Source organism: Pagrus pagrus (assembly GCF_965226575.1).
Source record: "Pagrus pagrus genome assembly, contig: HAP1_SCAFFOLD_204, whole genome shotgun sequence".
Classification (NCBI taxonomy): Eukaryota; Metazoa; Chordata; class Actinopteri; order Spariformes; family Sparidae; genus Pagrus; species Pagrus pagrus.
This window is the reverse complement of record NW_028175259.1, coordinates 81,421-93,330: the sequence shown is the minus strand read 5'-3', so window position 1 is coordinate 93,330 and position 11,910 is coordinate 81,421. Positions and strand designations below refer to the sequence as shown.

The 11,910-nt window shown below is 43.6% G+C and overlaps 1 long non-coding RNA gene across 1 annotated transcript; it reads right to left on the bottom strand.

The window, feature by feature from the left end:
• Nucleotides 1-295: 295 nt before the first annotated feature.
• LOC311254058 lies at nucleotides 296-10,524 on the bottom strand. Its single transcript, XR_014622173.1, has 3 exons — nucleotides 8,926-10,524; nucleotides 6,880-8,834; nucleotides 296-1,681 (listed from the first exon to the last, which is right to left on the bottom strand). It is a non-coding gene; the product is annotated as an uncharacterized lncRNA (long non-coding RNA).
• Between the last annotated feature and the right edge of the window lie 1,386 nt (nucleotides 10,525-11,910).

Below are 11,910 nucleotides of genomic sequence, written 5' to 3'. Positions count from 1 at the left end.
CATTGTATCAAACCAGCCAAAGGTGCTGTTAATACCAGAAAGTTCTCCACGAAGAGACCTCAGTCTCTCAAGAGCCTGGGCGACAGATCCGTCTGGGGCTGTGTTATTGGGAATGAAAGTACAGCAAGAGTCACCAAACATTACACAGACGCCCCCCTTGTCAGCCAGCAGCATGTCAAGCGCCATTCTGTTTTGCCAAGACATCAGAGATGTTGCTGACATCTGCTCAGCTAGTCCAGTGAGGGCATCATGTGTGTAGTTATGAACCTCTGTTGGTTGTAATAGATGTAATTAATCCAGTCCACATTTTTATTCAGTGTACACCACCAGCAAAAAGCTGTTTCAAAGCCTGCAAGAACCTGATTTCTAGCTTTGAATTCATCAGGGACACCACAAGGCACCCCTATAGCATCGATGTACACTGTTTTGTCAAAACTGCCAAGTGGGTTAGAGAAACGTTTCACCCTGTAATTTTGGGAGTGATGGTATTCTCCAACCGGCCACAGGTGTACCTGCGAAGCAAACATGGTTACTGCACACAAACCAGTCCAATTAGCAGGTAGAGATTTTCGCATTCTACCACAATCCCAGTAGATGTCTGGGTATGGCTCTATCTTATAGTCAAACGCATCACGCTTCCAGCGCCGACCATAAGAGCCATCCTCGATTAGTTCTTTGCCTGCTGCTGTCAGGAGGATACAGGATATGAGTTTTTGCACATTTAAGACGTGTCTGTCCAACACTGATACTGCCATAGGTGCGGTTGAAACAAATAAAGGTAGCACCCGATGCTACTTCAACTTGTCCTGCAACTGGTAATGGTGGTGAAGGAACTGAGAAACGGGGCAGCGGAGGGCAAGATTTGAACAGTGAGTGGCTGTACCTCCAGTGAGGTTGTGTAGATATTCTAGTGAGCAAACAGTCCACCAGACACACTACAAAGGGACCCACTCTTGGTTTGGGTTCAGTGCGACAATGAGGATTTCCAGGCAGACTGACCAGTGACAGGTTTGCTGTGTAGCCTTGACAGATGAGGCATGATGAGTTTGTCATTGTGCGTGCAGTATAATTGACATACTGCATCCACAGATTCTTCAGGGGCCCTGTCTGGTCCATAGGGGTCAGAGGTCAGGTGTCTTTTGGTTCTGTGTAGAAGTGCAGTGTTGTTGTGAGTGGTAGTGTTTTGTGAGACACTTTTGCTGGGATGAGTCGAAGGCCATAATATGGGTACCACTATGATGACAGCGATCCCCACAAGACAGCACAAGGTGCCTCGGAGACCGCACATGCCTGGCTGCCTGAATGGATGCCACGGACGTTGACGTCTTTCCATGTTGCACACAGGTGAATCAGTGCTTCGATCAATCGGCGCTCCGAAAGTTGTTTCCTCCCACAGTATGTCAATACTGTGACCGTCTGCTTCTCTTCCTGGCGTTATGAACACTCCTGGTCCTCAGCGTGTTGTGGAGTTGGGACCTTCCTGCAGTGGCTGGCGTGTGCCCAGGTGGCTCTCTCAGCGATTTTGACGGCAGTGTGGGTGGTGAGGAGGACCTGGAACGGGCCGCTCCACTTTTTGGACCTCCAGTGTTTTTGCCTGAGGTCACGAATCACGATGTAGTCGCCTGGAGTAAGGCTGTGGAGAGGATGGTTGGCCGGAGCAGGAAGGGCGTCCTTTACCAGTCTGTGGATTTGAGATAAAGCAGAGGACAACGTCTGGCAATATTGCAACATATCATTTTCATAGAAACAGGTCTCAGGGAGTGGTCTATTAACAGGCCCTACTCCCAGTTCGGGAGGCCTGCCAAGGAGGATTTCAAAGGGACTTAGATTTGCGCGCGCTCTTTTTCTCATTCTCATGTACATTAGCACAATCGGCAGGGCTTTAGTCCATGAGAGACCTGTTTCTTCACAACACTTTGCAAGTTTTGATTTCAAAGTGCAATTTTCTCTTTCCACTGCACCCCCACTCGCTGGATGGTAGGAGCAGTGTTGTCTCAAGTCAATCCCAAGAAAACCTCCTAGCTGTTTAATAGCTTCACTCACAAATGGTGTACCATTATCACTACTTATTTTCCTGGGGATACCCCATCGTGGTATCACACACGTCATCAGGGCCTTGGCCACAGCAGCGCTGTCCTGCTTTGAGGTGGGAAACACCTCAACCCATTTGGAAAACATGTCAACCATCACAAGGCAATATTTCTTGCCTTCACTTGGGGTTAGTTCAATGAAATCCATCATGACATGTTCAAAAGGTCCCTCTGGTTGTGGATGTGCTGCTTGTGGCTGTCGTGTAGTTTTACCTGCATTATGTGTAGTGCAGATATGACAGGATTGGCAAAATCTTTGAGAATAGGCTGTAAAGCCTTTTGTGAACCAATGTTTTTTTATCAGATCAAACATTCCCCCATTCCCCCCCAAATTTGGCAAAATGTGGAAAAAAGTGTTTTGGTAAACATGGTTTACTGTCAGGTCCGTGCCAGATGCCGTTAGTGTATGTGCAGTCGAGTGATCGCCAGATTCCTTTTTCATCAGCAGAAGCGCTAATATCTGTGTGTGTGTGTCAGAGTTGGAAGCACTAGTGTCTGTGTGTTTTTCAGGGTCAGAGTGAAGCAGGGTGTGGGTGTGTCTTACTCCATGTTTTCCAGCAGCAGCTTTAGCAGCTGCGTCTGCTCGTGCATTTCCAGAGTGGTATTCCAGAAAGGAGGTTCAACAAACTCTGAGTCTATCCCTGAACTCTGAGTTGACTTACCCTGTGAAGTGAAACTCTGAGTTTTCAGTTCCAGGATAGCTGATCTGAGTTAGGTAAGTCGACTCTGAGTACGTTAACTCTGAGTTGAGCTCGTGCCTGACGACTAGTAAAAAGCCATCATCAATGGAGCTCCGATACTGTGATTCACCATGGCAACAGGGGAGAAAACAGGAAGCAGACATTTTCTGTGGGGAAAAAAAGTAACACGGCTGCAGCCGTAATAAAAATCACTGACAGAGTTTTAGATGCGGCCGTCTTTTCATTTTGAATTTAACATCACTTTCTTTTATATTAGCCTTTGAGGAAGTGGTTGAATGTTGTTCAGTGTTTTATTTTATTTTAGGCTATTTTATTTAATTCAAATCGGCTGAAAATATAAAAACAGTCTCACGATGGCTCCTCACTTTGGTTTTATTTCACATATTAAACAAAGTAAAAGTTTATTCAGTGGATATTTTAACTTGTAGTAGCTTTTACCACCAACAGATGCTGTTTAACACACATCTGTGTCCTAACATCCTGCTGAGTAGATGAACATGAAGTGGTGCTCACCTCCACCACGTCCGCCAGAGACAGAGGAGCTGGTCCTGAGTCAGGTCGCTGGGTGACCAGAGGCTGAGGGCGTCACTCTCCCCCAGTACCCAACATTGGAGTCAGACACACACGTAGCCTACTGTCTACAGATTTAACTAGAAGTCATTTAATCTTATACTCAATGCGGCTGCAAACTAGAAACACGGACATTGAAATTACGTTGTTGGAAAAAATACAATAGGCTCTACTGATGGTTACTTTTGTAGCTATCTGTGGGAAATAAAGAAAGTCAAATGAAATGTGAGTTATTTCTCTTTTTCTGGTTGCTGAAGGTGATTGATTAACCTGCGAAGTGATTAAAAACAAAGAAACAAAAAAAACAAACAAAGAGGATTGTTCAGATCTGAGAGCACGTCAGCGATGTGTAGCCTGATATTCGCTGTGCGGCCGGAGAATATAAATGACGGACTGATGAGAAGCGGTCTACTGTTCGGTTCAGTCCTCGTCGGGGAGTGAGAGCTCATCTAAATGAATCTAAATTCTCCTCCTGGTGTAAAACTATGTGAATTATTTCTGCTTCAACACGATCGGACTGAAGGAAAGGACAGCTGCTGTCAGACAGCTCCGTCAGACTCAGGGTTTCTTCAGGTAAACCTGCCAGTGAGCAGGTTATGTTCACAGAGTCAGTTACCGCAGTAACAGACTCAGAGTTTAAGTTACCTCTCTTTCTGGAACTAAAAACTCAGAGTTTCTCTCATCTCAGGGTTAACAAACTCAGAGTTTTCACAAAACCCACTGTCTGAAATACCCCCCTGTAGAAACTGAATCACTGTTGTTAGTGTGAGCCTGACATTTACACACAGCAATGGCTCTGGGCAATAACGCAGCATCCAATAATGCAGAAACTTTGTCACCATTCAGAATAGGCTTTCCATCAGATTTTATGAATTTCCTGTGCTTCCATAGAGCACCAAAATCATGCAAAACGCTTAAAGCATAACGACTATCGGTCCAGATCGTTACTGATTTATCTTCTGCTAGTTTACAGGTCTCTGTGAGAGCAACTAACTCTGCAGCTTGAGCAGAGTAGTGAGGCGGCAAAGAACCTGATTTCAAAGTCTCATGTAGTGAGACTACAGCATAACCAACCTGTTTTTTTACCGGTTTCTGGGTTACGGGATGCTGAGCCATCAACAAACAAAACAAAGTGAGGATTAATCAGTGGAGTTTCAGACAAATCGGTGCAATGGGTGCACACCTCGTCCAACACAGCAACACAGTTGTGATCTTCACCCTCCCCCTGAATGGGAAGCAATGTAGCAGGGTTAAGAACAGTACATCTTTTGATCTTGATGTTAGGCATGTCAAGCAAAACAGTATTGTGTCTTAGCCATCGTGCTGTGGAGAGATGTGAGGTTTTCTGTTCAAGCAAAATTAGAGAAACAGCATGAGGAACAAGGAGAGTCAGATCTGAATAACCTACAGTATCCCTCGAAGCCATAACAGCTTTCTCAGCTGCTGCTACAGCCCGGAGACAACGTGGCAACCCAGCAGCTACAGGGTCGAGTTTAGCAGAGAAATAAGCCACAGGTCTAAGTTTCCCCCCATGATCTTGGAGCAGCACTGATGTCATACATGCATTCCTCTCATCAGCAGTCTGTGTGAATGGTCTGCTCGGGTCAGGTCGCCCTAAAGTAGGTGTTGTCTGTAGAGCTAGTTTCAGGTCAGTGAAGGCCTTTTCAGCCTCAGGAGTCCATGTCACTAAATCATGTGATTGTGGGCTTTTACCATGCACCGTGGCACCAAGTGGTGCTTCTAACACTGCATAGAACACATTCCCAGGAACGAAAGAACTTGTTTTTTGGTTCTAGGCCTGGGAATGTTCTGAATTGCCTCAACACGATTGGGTGAAAGGGATTTCCCGTCGCTGGAAATCTCATGACCCAAAAATGTGACCTTTTGTCTGACATGTTTTAGGAGTCGGATCGTATCGCGTTCGCATTGTTCTTTTGTTGGCGCACAAATCACAAGGTCGTCCACATACTGCAAAAGTGCAGAGCCCTCGGACAAAGCCAGAGGCTCTAGACTTTTCCGCAACGCGTCGTAAACAGTACGGGACTCGCAAACCAGAACTGACTATCTGGATGAACAGGAACACTGAAAAATGCATTGGCCAGGTCCACCACCGAAAACCACTTGTGACAAAATTGTGTAAGGATTAGGAACTTGAGGAGCTCTCGGCTGTACAGCATCATTTACGACTTGCAAGTCTTGTACAAAACGCCATTCAGTTGGTTGACCTTTGTCTCTTATTTTCTTCACAGGAAAAAATAGGAGTCCTCACAGGAGAAGTGTCACAAGGCACAATTACTCCTGCCTTTTTCAGGGACTCAAAAACCTTCAATAGCCTCAGGTTTGGCAAGGTGTTGGCAAGGTCTGTAATCAGATTTGGGGGTGATCACCACTGGTTCTGCTGTTTTAATTAGACCAACATCATGTTTTCCTCGAGCCCACAGAGTCTTAGGACTTCCTGGAGGGCTGGGATGGCTGCAGCCTCAGTCTCTGACAGAAAAATGTGCGAGGATGTTATAGGTGGAACTAACTGAACTGTTCGTTGTGTGTGAGTGGTTGCAGAAAAACCTTTCTAAATGCATGCAGTTTTGGATTGTAAAACACATGTGGGTCATCTGTGGGGTCCCACTTAGTGGTTGATCTACATGCACGTGCAAAAAGACCCAAATCCTCCCATTTATCAGTGTTTGCTTTTTCAAGTGCAATGTGCGGCGCAGAGTTATTTACATAGTACTGATGTTTTTGAGTGGGTGTAAGTTGCACAGATGCAATGCATTTGTTTTCTGTCCAACATAGGTGTGTGATACACAACCGTTCATTTTTGTATTTGTCATCATACCATTTCTTTTCATACTGTCTATCTGGACCCACTGAAACAAAAGATGTACACTGAAGTGAGTCATTTGGCATGCACTGCACGTGCGTGTGTGGTGGGCCAGGGGGTGTGTGTTTTCTGGCCTCTTCCAAAAATAGACTGCAGATATCGCTCTACGGTAGCTTCCACTGATAAGCATACAACAGCTGATCAGGGCAATATTTCACAAACAACTGTGCATTTTCATGAGGTTTTATGACTTGAACACCATCTGGTGTGGGAATAAGAGTTATTCCCAGTTTGCACATGAGATCTCTGCCCAATAAATTTATAGGGCAGCAGTCTGACAACAGAAATGCATGTTTGAAGTTGGTGCTGTTATCATCGGAACATTTAAGAGGAACAGTAAAATGTTCACGTACTACTACACCAGAAGCACTTGCAGAGTTGACAAAGCAGACTGACATTTTAGGAGAGCTCAGAAACTCCTTTCCTTTGATCACTGAGTGTGTGGCACCAGAGACAACAAGGAAAGAAACCATTCTGTCATTCACAGATAGAGAATATGTTGGCATTTTCTTAAAGGCATTGTTTTCATATTTCACATATGTACCAGCTGGAGGTGAACATTTTGTTTCAAGGAAGGTTATTGCATCACATAACAATTCAAACGTGTGATCTGTAGTGTGCGATGTGGGTGTGTTACCAGGCTCCAGATGCGTCGGGTGAGTCAGAGTAGAGAATGAGCTGTCCGGCCGCACCCCCCTTCCCTTCTCTCAGTCCGCCTGGCTGGAGGTCGCAGCTAGAGTCTTGGTGCAATCCTTGGCCCAATGTCCTTTTTGTTCACATCGGAGACACACTTCTGGATCACAATAAGAGCGTCTCCAGTCACCGTATCCTCTGTGACCTCGTCCTCGATATGCAGCCTCAGTTTCACCTTTCGCCTGTACGCAGTCAGAGATCTTAGCAGAGTTCATCCGAGGTGGGAAGGCAGCTGTAATTACTGTATACAGCGCGGTAACAGCATGTCTATAGTCTTCATTTTCCACGTCGTCCCAGTCATGATGTGAGCAGCACGTGTCGCCACTTGGAAACTTTTCTGAAAGCTTTGACCAATCTGCTGCTCCCATTTTTAGGATTAGCAGGCGTTTCAGTTCAGGAAGGGTTGGGCTGAATTCTCGACAGAAAAGTTCTAAGTCCTCATCAAATTTCTTTCCACATGTACTCGGCTGTGGCAGGTGTGCCATGGCCTCTTTCACATCAGTATCAGACCTGGGGCGGAAAACCATTTGGACGCCCCGGGCTCCTGCCACCTCCACCATGGGATAGGTGCCGGTGGCTCCTGTATTATCTTCCTTGTTGGCCTTGCTTCTGGTGTAAGGTCGAGGAGTAAGAGGGGAATGTTCTCCAAAGTTTGCAGCAACAGATGTGGTTTTGGTTAGCTGTCCTTTGTTGGCACTGAGCTTCGCATCCCCTTGTTTGTGTCCCGCTGCGCTCATATCTGGTTGGGAAGCAGACGATGACGGTTTCTGGTCGTCCGGGTATGGCGGTGGTGCTGGAGACCGTAGTGGCGGTGGTGGTCTCGGCGGTGCTATGGGTTGAACAGGAGGGACGCGTCGAGGTCATAGTCCACTCTGAGACACTGAGGCATAGGACCTGGAAGTGGGGGATACAGAGAAGAAACCCGATTCTGAGAAGACAACTCTGTTCTTTTCTCATCACTTGCACTCTTCTTTTCCTTCTCATTTTGACTAGCACATTTACGTCTCTCCCTGCATCCACTTTCCACATCCTAAAGGCTTTCAAATGCCTTTCAACCTCCCCAAGTTTTTTTATGTGACACTTTTCTTTTTGCTTTTATCTCTTTTATTCTAAAATTAATCTTCTCCTCCAACAGATTCAGCTGTCTCATGCTGAATGTCCCTCCGCAGGGAAAACCAAACTCTCTCACCCAGACATGTAAAGGCTCTATAGCCTCATTACCATCATTAACCTTTATGTAATTTATGTTTGGGGCAGCCAGGTCTGGTCCTACGCCAGCTTCCTGTTTTTTTGCTGGATTTGCCTCCCATTGTTCTACTTGTCACTTGTCCCAGTGCACTTTATATTTATCCTTAAGACCCGGTCATTACCATGAATTCAGTTTAATTACGCTACAAATTCTGAAAAAAAGCAGCCAACCAGCGGTGATAACCTTAAGAGACCCCTTGTCTCTGCTTGGTTTCACTCGGCCCTGATTTGGCCCCCAATCCAGCGGTAAAACAGCTTAATAGGATAAACACCTTTTCTTCCTATTAGCGCCGGTGTTCCCAGAACCCGGTATTACTCTGCCCTGAATTGGTTCGAGTCGCCCAACTATCACAATGATCAACAGAAATCCAGCAAAAATTACTAATTTACTTAATTTTTTTTTTTTTTTTCCAAAACATAATTATAATTATTTATTCATTTATTTTCCCTCTTAAAGAAGTTTCGTTTCTTTCAGTATCTCACCGTTTGTTAAGCAACGTGGTCCTTTTTCCCTCAATAAGGATTCCAGTGATGACGGTCCGGGGCCGCAGCGGTCAGTCCTCTCGTCTCTTAAGATTTTTTCTCGAGGTAGAGGCTGGACGAAGTTTTCCTCCAGGCTGGCCGGTCACAGTCCGCTGCAGGCTCCAGATCCTGTCACACAAGGAATCCCACTTCTGACACCAAATTGTTGTGGAAATTTGTCTTATTTGTGAGATATCTGAAACAAACTTGTAAGAAATACCAGTTGTCTTTTAAGGATTTTATTCTTTATAAAAAAGGTTCATCAATCAACAGAGTGGCATGCGGTCTGCAGAAAGAAGAACAAGATGAGACAGTTGAGAACCCTTTTTGTTAAAGGAAAGGAATGCCCTGTGTCCTTCTCATGTCTGTACCAGGCTCCGTTCCCATAACAAGAAGCACATATCTCTCTTTGTGCTGACAGTACAAACATTCGAGGATGTGGGAAGAACACAGTGAAGACAATGTAAGACGACATAATGAATAAAAATGGTATAGTAATGCAATTTCCCATTCCAGGCTTTTATGGTGAGGGATCTGATGTTCGGCTCCCATTTTAGGTCCTGGGTGATAATGGTGCCCAGGAAACGGCAGGACTCCACAGAGTTGACTGGGGAGCCACACAGGTTGAAGGAGGCGGGTGGGGCTGGGTTCTTTCTGAAGTCCACTACTATCTCCACTGTCTTTAGAGCATTAAGCTCCAGGTTGTTCTGGCTGCACCAGGTCACCAAATGGTCAATCTCTCACCTGTAGGCGTACAGGTTTCCAGATGTTACCAGTTCTGGTCCCAAAGCAATTTTTTCAACAACTCAACCTTTGCATCACACAGTTTATATGGAGAAACAAACCACCCAGGATAAAGATGTTAATATTGCAAAACCCTCTAGAAAAAGGTGGACTGAAAAGTCCCCAATTTTGAGCATTTCTATTGGGCAGCACAAATTACAGCAATGTGGGTCTGGCAAACAGTGCAAATCCCATTCACCTAAGTGGAAACAAATTGAACAGAACCATTTAACAGAGTTCAAACTGGAATCAGTTCAATATAACAGCTCGCTTAGCTCTCTTTTGGTTACAACAACAAACCCAGTTATTGTCCATACTTATAAGATATGGCAGCAAATTTGGAAGAAAACGGGCTGTATTCAACCTATTTATGACAAATCCCCTTTCCACTCCAATCCCTCTTTACCTAAAGCCCTTAGAGATGGTATTACAAACCTATGGTTTACAAGAGGTATTACAACTTTTGGGAATTTGTTCAAAGATGGAACCCTTCAGACTTTTGAAGAGCTCTCATCTCAGTATGGACTACTCCACACCCATTATTTCAAATACCTCCAGGTTAGGCACTTTGTTATCTCCGAACAGGGTGGCCATCTTCAACCATTAAAAGAGCAGCCTCTAGATAAACTTGTGCGTAGTAAACAGGGAGTGGGGGGGGGGGTTTATCAAATCAAATCAAATCAAATTTTATTTATATAGCCCAAAATCACAATTCATTCTTTATTCTTCATTTTATCTTGAACAACAAGTAGCCATCAAAATGATATGTCAGACAAACAAAATAATCTGTTCGAGAGGGAACAGGAGGAAGCAGAAAGCTTATTTAGTCCTGTCCCTTCTTCACAACTTCCTCACATCATAAAATAAATACAACAAAAAAGAAATATATAAAAGTAAAATACAAAGTAATGACAAAATGATAAATACAACAAAACAATTAACAAAAAATCAAGGCATACTTAAACTAGCCTCCTACAATATCCTAAACTCGAAAAAGTTAATTCCCCAGTCACTCCCCATATACCACCGAAGTGAAGTACTGTATTCCATAACCCAGCCGTGATTGCAATTAGTTATATTTATATTATACATATTGCTTCGTATAAGGAACAGAAATGTAATAGAATAATTACATCCAGAAAATAGATAGTTTTGAGGTCTTATTTTTTTATTCTATTTGTCAAGAATTGCTTTCTTGTATCTGTTTTTAAACTGTATAGAGCTAGTACTTTGATTTCTTCTTCAAGACCATTCCACAATGTTACCCCATAGACTGATATGCACATGCTTTTAAAAGCAGTACGTACACAAGGTTTTTTAAAATTTAATTTTCCTCTTAGATGATATTTACCTTCTCTATCTTGAAACATTTTTTTAAATGTTTTCAGGCAGTGCATTATTTCTTGCTTTAAACATTATTATTGCTGTTCTAACTTTCACTAAGTCCATAAATTTCAAAGTCTGTAATTTAAAAAATAGAGGATTCGTATGATCAAGATACCCAGCATGATTTATTATCCTTACTGCTCTTTTTTGCAATGTGCATATCCTTTTTAAGGTACTCTTGTAAGTATTACCCCAGATTTCAACACAATAGATCAGATATGGTAATATGTGTAATAGCGGATAAGGTCTAACGTCTCATTTGGAAAAGTCGGCGAACCCCTGGGTATCCCACACACTCAGAGTCTGGCAGAAGGTAATTAATATTTGTGAGATGCATAGAATGTTGAGAATTTTCAGATGGTTTGCCTATGACTCAGATTTTATTCCCAATAGGCACAACTCTAGTTTTAAATCATGGACATTGTATGGTCTCACAACACTCCTTTCACTTACTCGAAGAAAGCCTGTGCACAGCTTTGAGACCTTGCGGGATAATCACGGCTTGGCACGAAACAAATTTCATAGATACCTGCAATTACGATCATATATTGCTTATGAATGTAAATTGACCGACCTTACAGAACGTGAATCAGAATTTTTCCACACATATGGCATGCTGGAGACAATGTGGTTCAACTGTTGCTAACCACTATCATATCTTCTGGGATTGTCCCAAGTTAAATGATTTCTGGAGGGGTATCCAGGCTTCCTTAAGCACGTTTTTTAACACTCAAATACCTCTGGTTTTTGATGTTCTGTACCTGGGTCTTGTCTCTTTTTTGAAATGCAGGACCGAGATAAAGCTGCTGCAATTACTTTTGGTGGCTAGTAAGAAAACAATTACAAGGAGATGGTTAAGCCCGATTCAGCCTACCCTGGATGATTGGATTGGAATTACCCTAGAGATATTTAGGATGGAAAAATTGAGCTATCAATTAAGAATCCAAAAGGACAAATTTTACCAAATCTGGAACAACTGGATTTCATTCATAACCCCCACGAGAGCAGATTTCATTTGATCTCACTGGTAATATTA